We start from the raw sequence: 13092 nt of genomic DNA, 5'->3' as shown, positions 1-13092 counted from the left end.
TTCAAATTTTATTAGAAACAAAATCGAAATAAGTTTATTTCAAAACGAAGTACAGTAAATGAAGTTACGAAGCATAGTAAATGGAGTTTGTACGAGTATTGTCAACCTATTCTTGCATGGAGAATGGAATAGCCAATTAAGAACTATGAAATAGACGGTTAACCAATCAAGATTGCGGAAACATTTTCCAGATACCCCAAAAATAAATGCTGCAGTATTACTCATATCACTTTCATTTACTCTGCACGAACCTACGTCTCCTGCCATCTCGTGGAAGCTGAAGTTACTACCAATGCTAGAAGCTAAGAAAGGCTTACTTTTGCATTCCAGGTACCTACTTTCGCGGAAAACAGCGTCTTTTTTAGCCTATCCCATAATATTCACCAAAATGGAGGAGGTAGGTTTTGTTTCCTTAGTGCAATTAATATTAAATAAAATACCAATAAGGAAGTTAGGTGTAAAGTGATAAATGTAAAACGAAACTAATTTACGTACTATTTCTTTTTCAATCGAGTAGTATTTTGTGGGGTACTAATAAATGATGAAATTTTGTGTGTTTTAGCAATTGGATTGGCGTAAAAGCATTGTCGGCAACACTGGAAATTCTTTGTTTATTTAGTTTTGTGAGATATACAAATTGCACAGAAGATGGTGTTGATAACATAAAATTTATGAGATATTTTTTAAATAATCAGAAACAGCGTTTGGTTTCAACTAATTATGTATTTTTGTAGCAATTATTAATATACAGTAAGTAAACGAATCCAACTACGTAAGGTGCAAATTCTTACACAAATTTTTGTTAATGATTTAAGATTGTCGTAGTCGACTGATAGAAGATCAAAGGATTAAAGTTATTAAATAATTTCTTCCCTAATATAATATATGAAACAATGTGTTTAGATTTAATTCATTTTATCGTATATTAAATTTTAAGCTTGTAGCTTTTGTTTACTTCGCAATGAGCGGGTTCTCTGCTTGGTTTGAAAAACTTACGGAGTAAACAAACTTTAGAAAATGTAGTAAGAAGAGGGAAAGACAATCTTTGTATACTGATTAAAGGAAATCATTATGTTAATTTTGAATATAGCCGAAAACCTAAAAAATATATATATGTAAGAGAATATGCTGGTATACAAACTGCGTCGTTCATGTCCAAGATACGTTGTGCAAGGAAAGGAAAAAATAAATTAGTTTTTCTTTTTACCGTTTTTAGGAACGTAATATTCAGCATTTATTGCTGTTGGTATTCAGAGCAGGGAATATGTTCATTTTTCTTTAATGATAAATTTCTTTCTTTGTCTTTTGTTTGAACCTGTTCATGGCCTATAATGCATGATAGGTCTATAACTGACCGTGAACTCTGAACTACACGAGCTCACTAGGAATTGTCCCAGAAAAGAACGTACGTGAAGGATATAAGTACATGAGCACACTTTAAAAAAAAAAAAAAAAAAAAAAAAACAAGAATTTAAAGAATAATAAACTAAATGTGCCAAGTTTGTTGCAATGAATACGTTGAATATATTTTTGTGATCTGGAGTATTGAAAACTACTTCCAGTGGAGAGTAAGTATTCAATCAAGAAATTTGACTTTCTGAGCTGACGTCTATGTTCGAGAAACACTATTGTATAAGTAAACTATATGAAGTGTTCTCACAAAGAAACACACAAGCCAAAAGGGTGCTATTTTTTTTTCTTTTTGTGGATGGGGACACACAATTCTCACTATTCACATGAGGTACTTGAGTTAATATCTAGCTAACTGGATGTAAGAATCCTTTACTTACTTTGGTCTTGGGGTAATTTCATAAGGGCCGTCAACTGTACGCATGCATTTGAAAAAATGTCATACATTCACGTACAATTGTTGGAATTTCGTACTACTTCAAGGGTGATACGTCTGAACCGCTCTCGGAAAATACTCAGCAGAATAGCTGTGACCGAACGGCTATCTATTAAGAGATACTGAGCACCTATCCATAAACTTGGCAATAATGAAAATAGGAACTGTTGCGTTGATCGTGTGTCACATAACAAAGATTGTGGTTATCTATAATCCTTCGTGGACTGGAGCAATACGCAGTTTATTCTTTGGAACTTCTGGCGCTGTCCTGTAAAGGCGAGATACTATGGTAGGGAAGGACGTGGAGCTCTTGATTTCTTGTCTAGCTCGGAGCATTCTTGATAACCTTGGGGTTGCATAAGGAGAGAATACAGTGACACTAGATGACAGACAGTTCCTTGAATGGTATCTTTTCTTTCTTTAAACAGATTACGCTATCGAGAATAACTTGATTTGAGAAAATTGATTTTGAAATTTAGCTCAAAAGCTAATTGATGACCAATAGCTTATCTGGCCATATTTTATTTCTTTCTTTGTTATCATTTTCTGTTATTATTATTATTATAAAAAATGAAGTCTTTCAGTTTAACGTGCCACGACGGTGTCCTTTAGGCTAAGGAAGATGGATGAATAAAGCAAGTAAATGATAGAAGGAATGGTGGAATGATAATGTGGGAGGAAACGGGAGTACCCGAGAAAACCCACGGACACAATGTAGCCCACCACAAACTTGCTTAGGCGGGATCGAACCAGGGATCCCATGGACCAGAGGTAAGGATCCACCACCGAGCCGTCGTACGCCCCATTTATTGTTATTACGAGAAATGCTTATTAAAAGTGCTCTCAACGATAAATACAACAAAATAAGGCACAGGTCTTTAGATTATCAATTTTTTAAATTTTATTTTTGTAGTTTTCGATCCATATACGAAGTGTTGCGGATATTGTTACATGTAAAAAAAAAATGAACGGATATTGGACACAAGGGAGCCGGTTTCTCTCTAAATTTGGGGGGGGGCATTCAGATGCAGAAGATATATATATATATATATATATATATATGAGGATTTTAAGACATTGCATTCAAATTATGCCAAATATTGTATATTCATGAATACAATAGGGGGCGGCTCCCCCAGGATCGGCGTCCTTGATTGGACATTTCGTACCATACAATTTCGTCAACGAGAGACGTACGCAGCTGGTGGGTACTGGGGGTTCAGACCCCTTCCGAAATCCTGACTTGTCTGTAAATTTAGTGTAATTTTATGGGTGATTTTACAAATTTTAATATAATCTATGCTCATAGTGAATTTGAACCCTCCCGAAAAAATTCCTGCGTATGGGCTTATCTCATTACCACTAGAACACCGTATTCATTGCATTTTTTTTTAGGTATATAAAAGCTGCAGTGCCTCAGTGGTAGAGCGTTCACCTCTGGTGCGTGGTGTTCTTGGTTCGATCCGAGCTCGCGCCAAGTGAGATTTATGGTGGACAAAGCCGTGTGTGGGTTTTCTCAGGGTTCTCCCGTTTCCTCCCACTTTCTTTATTCCACCATTCCCTTCATTTCTCAACATCACCATCTCCTTTAGCCTACCCGGCATAACTGTGGAACGTAAACCTTAAAGATTTCATTTAGTTTTTTAAAGTTACACTTTACAATCAGCCGCGCTTCAATGAGTAGGACCGCTTTAAAAGGGTAGAGTAGAATACGGTAGGGTTAAGGAAATTTGGACCTATTTTTTTAAAATTAATCGAGTATATTTTCTCGTGCCTGCGTAAGGATACCAACTAGAGTAGATACTCTAAGTTCACTTTTTGGGGGGGAGGGGATTTTCTTTTCAGTAACTTTTGGGACACTTGATAGATTTTTACTCAACCATGTTTGAAATTTTGAACATGTAAATTGTACAACATTGCTGTTGAATGCGAATAAAATTATGAACTCAGTGAAGATGGGGTCCAGGTCTTTGGTTTATCATGCCCACCATCTCACCTCCTCGAATATAGCTGATTAGGCAATAAATATAATTTTCATTTAAAAAAAAATGTTAAAATGAAGCCTTTAACATATGAATGGTTTAACTATTTAAAGTATGTTAAAAAAATGCACAACACGCAATGTATATTTTGCGCGTGATACTGTGTACAAGGATATTTGAAACATTAGACCTTGTACAGATTTGTGCAAATTTGCATACATAGTGCTTTTTTCTCAATAATTTCTCAATTGGTTTGTTTGTACCTTTCTCCTCTTTCCTATCCTGAGCCAGGCTTTTCGAATCCCTACATCTGGTATATATTTCAGTGTTCACCTTCTGCCATTCTCCGTATATCTATTGGCGTAATTCTACCATGCTTTCTTTTTAAAGCCGATTTAGTTTTAAAATTTGCTATTTGCATGCATGCTGTGTATTTTTCGGAAATGTGCGTTCGTTTCTCCTTCCCTTAAACCGATTAGGAATGCATTTTTTTAATGCTTCACTTCTTTTTTGCCGTTACTCATTATTGTGGGTATTGGTTTCTCCCCCAAATCAATTAATAGTGACACTGGCTCACTTGGTCGTGATTACGGTTCGTTATTTGTAACTGTGATGTAGTTGTGACTATTAACACAGTGTGGACATAATGGCATAAAAACAACATTGCATAAAATATGAACTAACTTGCGCTAGAGGGCACTAAAAAGCACGAATGCTGTGTAACCGAGTCAGGGCAGGAGCTCAGTAGGGAGGCCCGAGCGGTAGCGAGAGGATGCGTTCGTAGGGACGCGTCAGCGACGGCGAGTGTATGCATGAAAAAGGTCATTCAGAACGTCTCATTATATGTCACAGAACAAGCTCCGGTCCCGTCGATGGATTTGGGGGCGATACTAAATGCCAGCACATCATTATTGATCAGGACTCGCTCTTACAATTAATATGTGGTGGTCTAACACATCCGGGACCCTCATAGTAGGTTCTCCTTGTGTCAGTTAATTACAAATCGAAAAATGTTCACTTAAAAAATAGAACTTTTTCAAGACTGTATTTGCATGATTACATACATACAAATGAAAAGGAGTTGCATTTAAAAGGGGGAAAAATCTGTTGTGATAATTACAGATGCGTAAAGCATTTTTTTTTTTTTTATCATAGTTTGAATCAGACACACTAAATGCTTCACTTTAAAAAGGAAATTACTGAAGATGTACTCAACACTGTACTTGAATAATTATATCAAAAGATCCAATGTATTTGTCATTTTTTTTTTGTAGGCCTTTTATGTGGAGAAATACGTGTAATGTAAGTAAACCCAAACTATCACTTAACTCAGTATAATGTGCTTATTCCGTAAATAAAAAAAATAATAATAATAATAAAAAAAAATTAGGAACCGTTTAAAAATGTTGGGGCCCCTGATACAAAAACTAATTATTGGCCAAGATCACGAACTTTTGATACAGTTTTATTTATTTATTATCATTCCTAAAATTATTTTGATCCATGTTTTTGGATCAGCCCTAAAATTATTGTTACGCATAGAAAAAAGGAAAAATAACTGCATTGAAATGGAGATCGGAAAACTCCTTAATTCTTCTTGCATATATGGTGGAATATGTAGCGTATAGTACGGTTATCAAATGTTACGAAGGTTTAATCGTAAAATCTAAATAAATAAAATTGAAAGTGACTATGTTTGTGTCTTGAACCATCCGACCGATCTCAATCAAATTTTCAACATAGATGAGTTCGAGTCTCGAATTGTTTTTATAATTTTACTTAGACGGTGCAACTTGAAACGGGGGTTAAGGGAGATATAAAAATGATCAAAAATACCGATATTAGAGTCAAATCCATAGTTTCCGTAGTCGCTGAGATGAACAGTGACACTTTCGATGCCGTTTAAATCCAAATTCAGCCTCACAATGGGGAGGGGGGATATATGATCGAAAATGACCGATATCAGAGAGCGCTTTAGTAATAGTAAAAAGTGACTGACTAATGGAATGTATTACTATTTTTTTTTTCTTATTTTAACCCAGCGAAGCGGATAATTAATACGAGTATATTATAAGAAAGCAAATTGGCAACTGAAAATTAGATTTTTTAAAAAACATCCAACATTTCAGTTTTTCCGGAAAGGCAAACTATTTTTTTAAAAAATTCAGTTAACCCTTTTAGATTCTTGCTTTTTTTGAGAAAAATGTTGACTTTCAGTTAAGTAGCACTGGTTCAGTATTAATCATTCGAATATCATGGTTCATACATCATACTCTTGGCCACTTTGTAACCAGGGTTTAACACTCGGGCTCAAACTTACTGTTTTCAATGTTGTTGGTGGTCACTAGTCTTTAATCCGCTTACGCTACCGAGTCCGGGATCGCTATTCTCAGTTATACTTGCGATATCTCGCTCATTAATCTTGTTGGGGCTGACACTGAACCCACTCTGTGGGAGACGCTATAGGGCTTATTGTTAAAACGAAAAATATAAAAATAAATGGAAAAAGGCAGAAACTTGTTACTCATTACTCTTCTGAAAGCTTCAGTATTTGCTGCCACATGTGAAACAGTCAGCTCTATTCTCACTTCAGCTTTTATTCTTTCTAAAGCACAGTGGATGGTTGGTGGATGCTTAAGCTCTCAAGGTGGGGTTGAGAACCCTTCTGTGTCTATTCTTTCTTCTATCATAATAGTCTTTTAGTTTTCTCTCGTATTAGTTAACGCTCCGCTCAACGTTGTGTGTGTGTGTTTGTGGTGTTCATCATGTTCGTCTTGTGTTACGCTTCTTGTATGCTCTTCTTAAGAGTAGGTGATGAATTTGAATATTTCATGGCTTTAAGAACTCTCAATGCTAAGTTAAATATAATGTCTGAGATGAAGAAATTTGGAAATGGGCCAGAACTGGTTCTACTTACTCAGAGGCTTTATACGTCTGCTAAGTCGGATTACCGTAACTACAAAGCATACTTAAAAAAACTGAAAAAGGAGGAAGCTCAAGAAGAAGAAGTAAAGAAGAAAAGATGAAAGAAAGAGAGGTGATGGAGAAATTGACAAAGGAAAAAAGGAGAATGATGAGATTTTGGTCAATTTTCGTGTGCTTTTGGTCACTTTTTCGTGTACTTTTTGTCACTTTTCAGCTATTTACAAGAGACCAGAACCCTATGAGCCTTGTACTATTCATTCGAGTATCATGGCTCGTACGTCATTCCCTTCAAAATGGAATAGGATTTCAAGTGGTACCATTCGCATGTGTACATAACGTACAAAGAAAGGGAAATTTGGAAAATAAGGGAATTTTCCTTCAAAAATTCCTTTTAAGAAATTTTGTGCCCTCTGGAGTGGTCCTACGTACAAGTACCCGAATGTAATCTATCTTGAAAAATACTATGACCTATACGTAATTTCTATGTCAGATTTCGTTGCAATATCTAAAATAGTTCTAATACCCTTGCACTTCTTACTTAATACTCAAATTGTATATCTATTAAAATGCTACAATAGCAATTAAAAACGCCTGAGCTCCAACCTATAACTTTGGCTTTCAAATCTTTCATTTACGCTTATGTGTGATTTCACGTTTAACAGAGACAAACATAACATTTTGAGTATGTGTACTTTAAATAAATTAGCTAAATATATCATTTTCAAAAAGTTTATGATATAAAATTATTTTTCAAAGCCTTTGTATTTTAATAAGCCTTCTCTAAAATCAATGTACGTGAATTATGCTTCCGTCTTCCGAATTCTTTTAAACTATATGTTGTGAACGTTTATATGTTTGTAGTCAATCCTTTCGACAATGAGATCTCGGAAACTACAGGCTGTAGAAAAATGACGTTTTCACTGATCGATTGCAAATTTTGCGTAGATTGTCCAGTTCTAATTGAATATTTAAAAAAACATGGACATTATTTCTTTATTACATTTTTTACGGTACACTGGAAGCGTTGAATTTTTTTTTTAAAAAAGTATCGTATCCTACGCGTTATACATTCCAACACCACACTGTTGTATACAGGGGTTGCATATGTCTCAGGCATTTGTTTCATGGCCAAATAATAATGAAAAAGGAACGATAACCATTTCTCCAGTCTAAGCAGTAAGATGAATCTTTATTTTTGTAGTGTTTTGCCCAATGAACACCATATATAACTGCCATTATAATTAATTGCATATGTAATGTATTTGCTTATTGAATACTGCATGGAAGAAAGAAAACACTGGTCATGCATGAATTAGAAACTCCAACCGGAAGTAGGCTCAAATCTTGCAAACGGCGCGAGATATTGAGAAAAAAAATAATCGATAAAATCTGCTCTTTATGATACGCCTTGCCGATTTTTCATTTTTCACGACTTCTTTCAGTTGTGTCTGTAAAGGGACATGTATAGATGTGAGAAATGAGAAGGATATTTATGCTCATATGCGAATGATGCGCTATGTAGAGAGCGCGGGTTCAGCAAGTAATGTGTAATAAATCGTGTAAATGGGCCACCGTTTTAGCATCTGTTACGTATATCCGTACAAATTCTAAATGAGCGATATTGTGCTTAAAAATGGATACTTATCATTCTTTGGCAGCAGCAATTTGACTTATCATAAACCTGTCAAAATTATCATTCAGAAGATATATTCCAGATTCGTCTTTGAACGCTTGAAAATTCTATTGCTATTGCTAATGAAAAAAAATGATCTTTTGTAATTGGAAGTACACCGAAGGATTCTTAGGAAATAACTTTCAAAATGAAAGGAGATATTGTGCAGTGCTTGGAAATACGGTCATTTTCGTCTGTAGAAGGAGGGACTAAAACAAAACTAGCCACTAGTTGCTTTTGCTGTTTTTTCAAAATTTCGACTTCTGCCTGCGGAAGTAATTTGAACTGTAATATTGAAACTGTCAACATAAGGATTTAGCTTATGGCAGTGCTCAAAATTTAATAATCAGCAAACATATTAATCAAGCACATTTACAGTTGAGATAGTTTCCAAATTGGTTTATTTAATAATTTTTCTTCAGCAAATTTAGTTCAATACTTCTCTCTAAGTTTTATCAATTATACTTCAGTTGTCAAGCATACCAGACTTCTGATAAAATTAGCAAGACTGCTAAATATAGACGGTTTCAGAGCAAGAGAACCTCGATTCTTGGAATTTGCATAGAACACCCACATGACTCTGTCCCTAGTCAACGCCATAAACCTAACATGTAAGAAAACAAAAGGCAACTCTCGGTTAGAAATAGGAAAACAAGTTGCCAAACGTACCCTTCCCTCCAGATTTCTTTTAATTTATCACAAAAAGTAATAACATTTAAGTTTTTATTTTCAACGAACTTAAAAAGTTTGTTATTGAATTCGCTATGTCTGTGTGTCTGTCCGTCCGTCTGTTGTTTGCGATTTTTTCAATTTTAAACCCTGCATTCGATACAGCATCAAAACCTATCAGAGAAAGTGATTAAAATTTTCGCGTCACTCTTACCGTTCCCGAGATATTGGCCAAAAAATGGCCGACTTTCAGAGATTTTAAGGAACCATATCTCGGGAACCGTAAGTCATACAGAGATAATATTGGTGTTCATCAATATCTAAAAGGATGGTAAATATTTTGGTACCAAATAGTAACCGGTAGCCACTGTCCAACTGGCCACTGGTTTGGCCAATGGCCAGTTGGCCAGTGGTCACCAATTAATATGGGTACCAAAAATTTTACCATTCTCTTAGGTATTGATTAACACCAATATCATCTCTCTATGATTTACCGGTCCCGTGATATTGGCCAAAAGATAGTTCCGATTTCGGGAGATTTAAGGAGCCAAATCTCGGGAACCATCAGTTATGGAGAGATGATATTGGTGTTGATCAGTACCTAAGAAGATGGTGAACATTTTGCTACCAAATAGTAACCGGTGGCCACTGGTTAACTGTCTACTGGCCAAGTGGCGACCGTTCCCCAGTTATTGACCAAAAAGGTTCAAATTTCTAGATATTTAAGCAGGCATATCTCGAGAACTGTAAGTCATAGAGAGATGATATTTTACTAATTTTTGCGAGAAAAAGAAGGTGAAAGAAATCTTTTGCAGATAAAAATATTTACTTTTACATCTAGGAACAATGACATTTATCCTTCCTGCTGCATTTCTCCATTCTTTTTAAGTTCGTGTTGGCAATGCTCATGGAGCATTCTCAACTGATTTGACTTCTTTTCCTGTGTTTTTTCCTTTCTTGTTTATTCTTCTACATCTGGCGACATCCAGCAACCACCGTCCTAACAAGTGTTGGGTGCCCTTTTGATAGCGGTGTGGGACAAGGCTCGTATGTTTTGAAACGGACAATATATTCCGAAATTCGCATTAAGCACGACTGTCTTCCGTTTGCAATTTTCCTCAATTAACTAATCTCAACCTTAGTCGTTCCTCAAATCAGGAGTTCACACGTCTGTTTCCATGGTAACGTTTACATTACAACATACGGAAATGTAAACATATATACTCTGTTCACTATCTTCTTATACAGTTTCAGAAACTCAAAGGCATGGTCCCTTTTCCCCCAAAACCGCAAAACAGCACTCAAATAACGTCAGCGGACAACTCTCCCGCTGGCAAAACCGATCCATCAATGCTTGTACGACGTTGTCTTATGTCTTTTCAAATTGTCAAGAAATGGTCAGTGACTATTTTTCCTTCTTCCTTTTTTTCCCTTTTTTTCGGTATTTTTTTAAAAATTCACAACACACTTTTCTTTTACTTTCCCGTAACTCAGATAAAGTAAACAATTACCTGGAGACTAGAGCAATGTAACACAATAAGCATAAACGTCTCCCTTGAATACTGATTAAATACTATAGCAATAGAATATAAGCGTTATATAAATAGTAACTATTGACTGTAGCAAAACCGAAGGAACGTACTGTAATGGACGCACTCTCCAATTTTGATAAACACTGAAGTCTATTGTGTAACACAGTTTGAATACTATTACCAATATAATAAGAAATACGTCTGATATAGTGGTGTTCACGAGTCGACACGAGAAATAGGGTTTCCTTACCTAAATTTTGTAAGTCACATCTCGTCTCTCTTCTCGAAGAATTTTTTTCCCTAGTTTCGATTATCGAAAAAGATGTCCTCGTCTCGTTTCATTTTGTAAATTCACATACAAAATTTATGACCTGATTTTTTAGATTTTCAAACTATGCTATGCATAAGTGTCGGAAGTCTTACAGAACGGGTTTATCCATCCGTTCGTCTGTCGTCAGTTATCACAGCCCCAAAAAATAGGAGATATCGAGATGGGATTTTGCAGTCGATTCAACATCCCACAAACAGGTTTTGTCTTCTCCATTAACCCTCTATTCAAACCAGAAGTAATTAAAAGTAATCATTTCGGGTTTCAATATTTATCGCCATATAAGAAAAATAGTAATAGACAGCGGGAACATTTTTCTGCAATCGATTCATGGTCTCAGAAGTATTATATATATATATATATATATATATATATATATATATATATATATATATATATATAATCACAACATGCAACACTCTATCGAAACCGGAAGTAGCTCAGTCTATAGTACTTCTGGTTTCAATACTGATTTGCATACAGGGGGCCGCGGTGGCTCACTGGTAGAGCGTTCACCTCTGGTGCTTGGGGTCCTGGGTTCAAATCCTGCTCCCGCCAAGTGAACTTTGTGGTGACAAACACCGTGTTCGTCGGTTTTCTCGGGGTTCTCCCGTTTCCTCCCACTGTCTTCATTCCACCATTTCATTCATTGATCATCATCACCGTCTCCTTTAGCCTAACCGGCATAACCGTGGGACGTAAAACTCAAAAAATTCATTTTTTTTTTTGATTTGCATACAGCAAGAACTGGAAAAGAGATTGAGAAGCACTTCTTTTGCGATCTATTCATCGTCCCAAGAATAGATTCTATACCCTCCCTTAATCCTCTATTCAAACTGGAAATGATCCAAATTAACGATTTTTGGTTTCAACATTTCGCCACAAAACAAAAACGGTAAGGAATATGGAGAAATGTTATATATATATATGGACTCAGGAACAGGTTCTTTCTTTGATATTATTCCTCTATTACATCCAGTAGTTGTAGATGTAGCCGAGTACTTCGAAGTTTTAAGTATTGTATTCGGATTGTTTGGAAGTATTACATAGTTTCAACTGTGAAACAACACTCACTTGTCTTAATTTCATCTAGAAGTTACCAGAATCCTTGAGCGTAACGAGAGGTTCATGAAGGGAATGAAACAACACTCAAACCATATTTATCATTGGAGTATATGGCGTAAGACTTGCGTATCTTTATAAAAATGATAAATGTTCTACACTGTGTTCGTACAATCATTCTATCAACTTATGATTTTATGTTATGATTGATGTATCAATAAAACAAAGTTTGAGAACTAAGACTGGGATAAACTAGAGTTGCCCGCCAGCTTCGTGAAATGTATCGTCTCGTCTCGATTCTAGTCTCGAAAATGAGACGAGAATTGTCATTTTTCTAATCTCATCTCGAATTTAAAAGATATTCTTCATGTCGGGAGCAACACTAGTCTAATACTATATATCCTAACAATAAATTACGCTTAATTAGCCTTGTAGGAAAGACGTAGAATTAAAGCAACACTAGGAAAAACTACGAACTAGTGAAAAAATAAAAAAAAAGTTCCAGTAGCATTTGGCTGAAATATAAATTAGAAATTAACATCTGCGTGAATTCATGTTATTGTGCTTTTGTTATAATTATGAAAGTTTATTTCCTGGTCTGCACAATTCCAATTGCTTGTTTGTTAAAGTCATTACGGATTTACTAGTTAATAAAAGAATCATATGTTCTCATTTAAAACTTACTTAGGGAATCTGTAGGACAAACGTAATACTTAAATATGGATAATAATTATCAATTGCTAACCACTTCTCTATTTATTAGCAGTTTTGCAACCGTTTCCTCGTATACATAATTCTTAGGTATTATGTTTTTTTCAAAGAAAAAGACCTCTAGAAATAACACAAAAGGGAAAATGAGGCAACAACAGATCTGTCACACTCACTGACTTTCCTTCGACCAGCCATAAATAAGCCCCCATACTGAGTTTGGTGACATCCTTCACCACCCGCGGTGTGTCGGCATCGGACAGCAACTGTATACCGGGATAGCGGATGTACTATACGAAACTGTGAATGCACCTATTTTTAACAATCATCTAATTTTCTCGGTGATTAATTTTAAAAATATTTATGCC

At 35.5% G+C, this 13092-nt stretch overlaps 1 protein-coding gene across 8 annotated transcripts in view; it reads left to right on the top strand.

The window, feature by feature from the left end:
• Positions 1 to 259: 259 nt before the first annotated feature.
• LOC145687851 (mesoderm induction early response protein 1) overlaps positions 260 to 13092 on the top strand; it is a 127729-nt gene continuing 114896 nt past the window's right edge. For 5 of the 8 annotated variants that reach the window (XM_081761325.1, XM_081761324.1, XM_081761327.1 and 2 more), the window contains exon 1: positions 260 to 397. The gene's annotated coding sequence lies outside the window, so the exon portion shown is untranslated. Of the gene's footprint in view, positions 398 to 600; positions 751 to 13092 lie in introns of those variants that run through there. The other 3 variants (XM_081761326.1, XM_081761329.1, XM_081761323.1) reach the window with 2 other exon arrangements.

Source organism: Thermobia domestica, chromosome 6 (genome assembly GCF_964235325.1).
Source record: "Thermobia domestica chromosome 6, izTheDome1.hap1.1, whole genome shotgun sequence".
Lineage (NCBI taxonomy): Eukaryota > Metazoa > Arthropoda > Insecta > Zygentoma > Lepismatidae > Thermobia > Thermobia domestica.
Note: the sequence above shows the minus strand (reverse complement) of the source record. Positions and strands in the feature narration are given on the sequence as shown.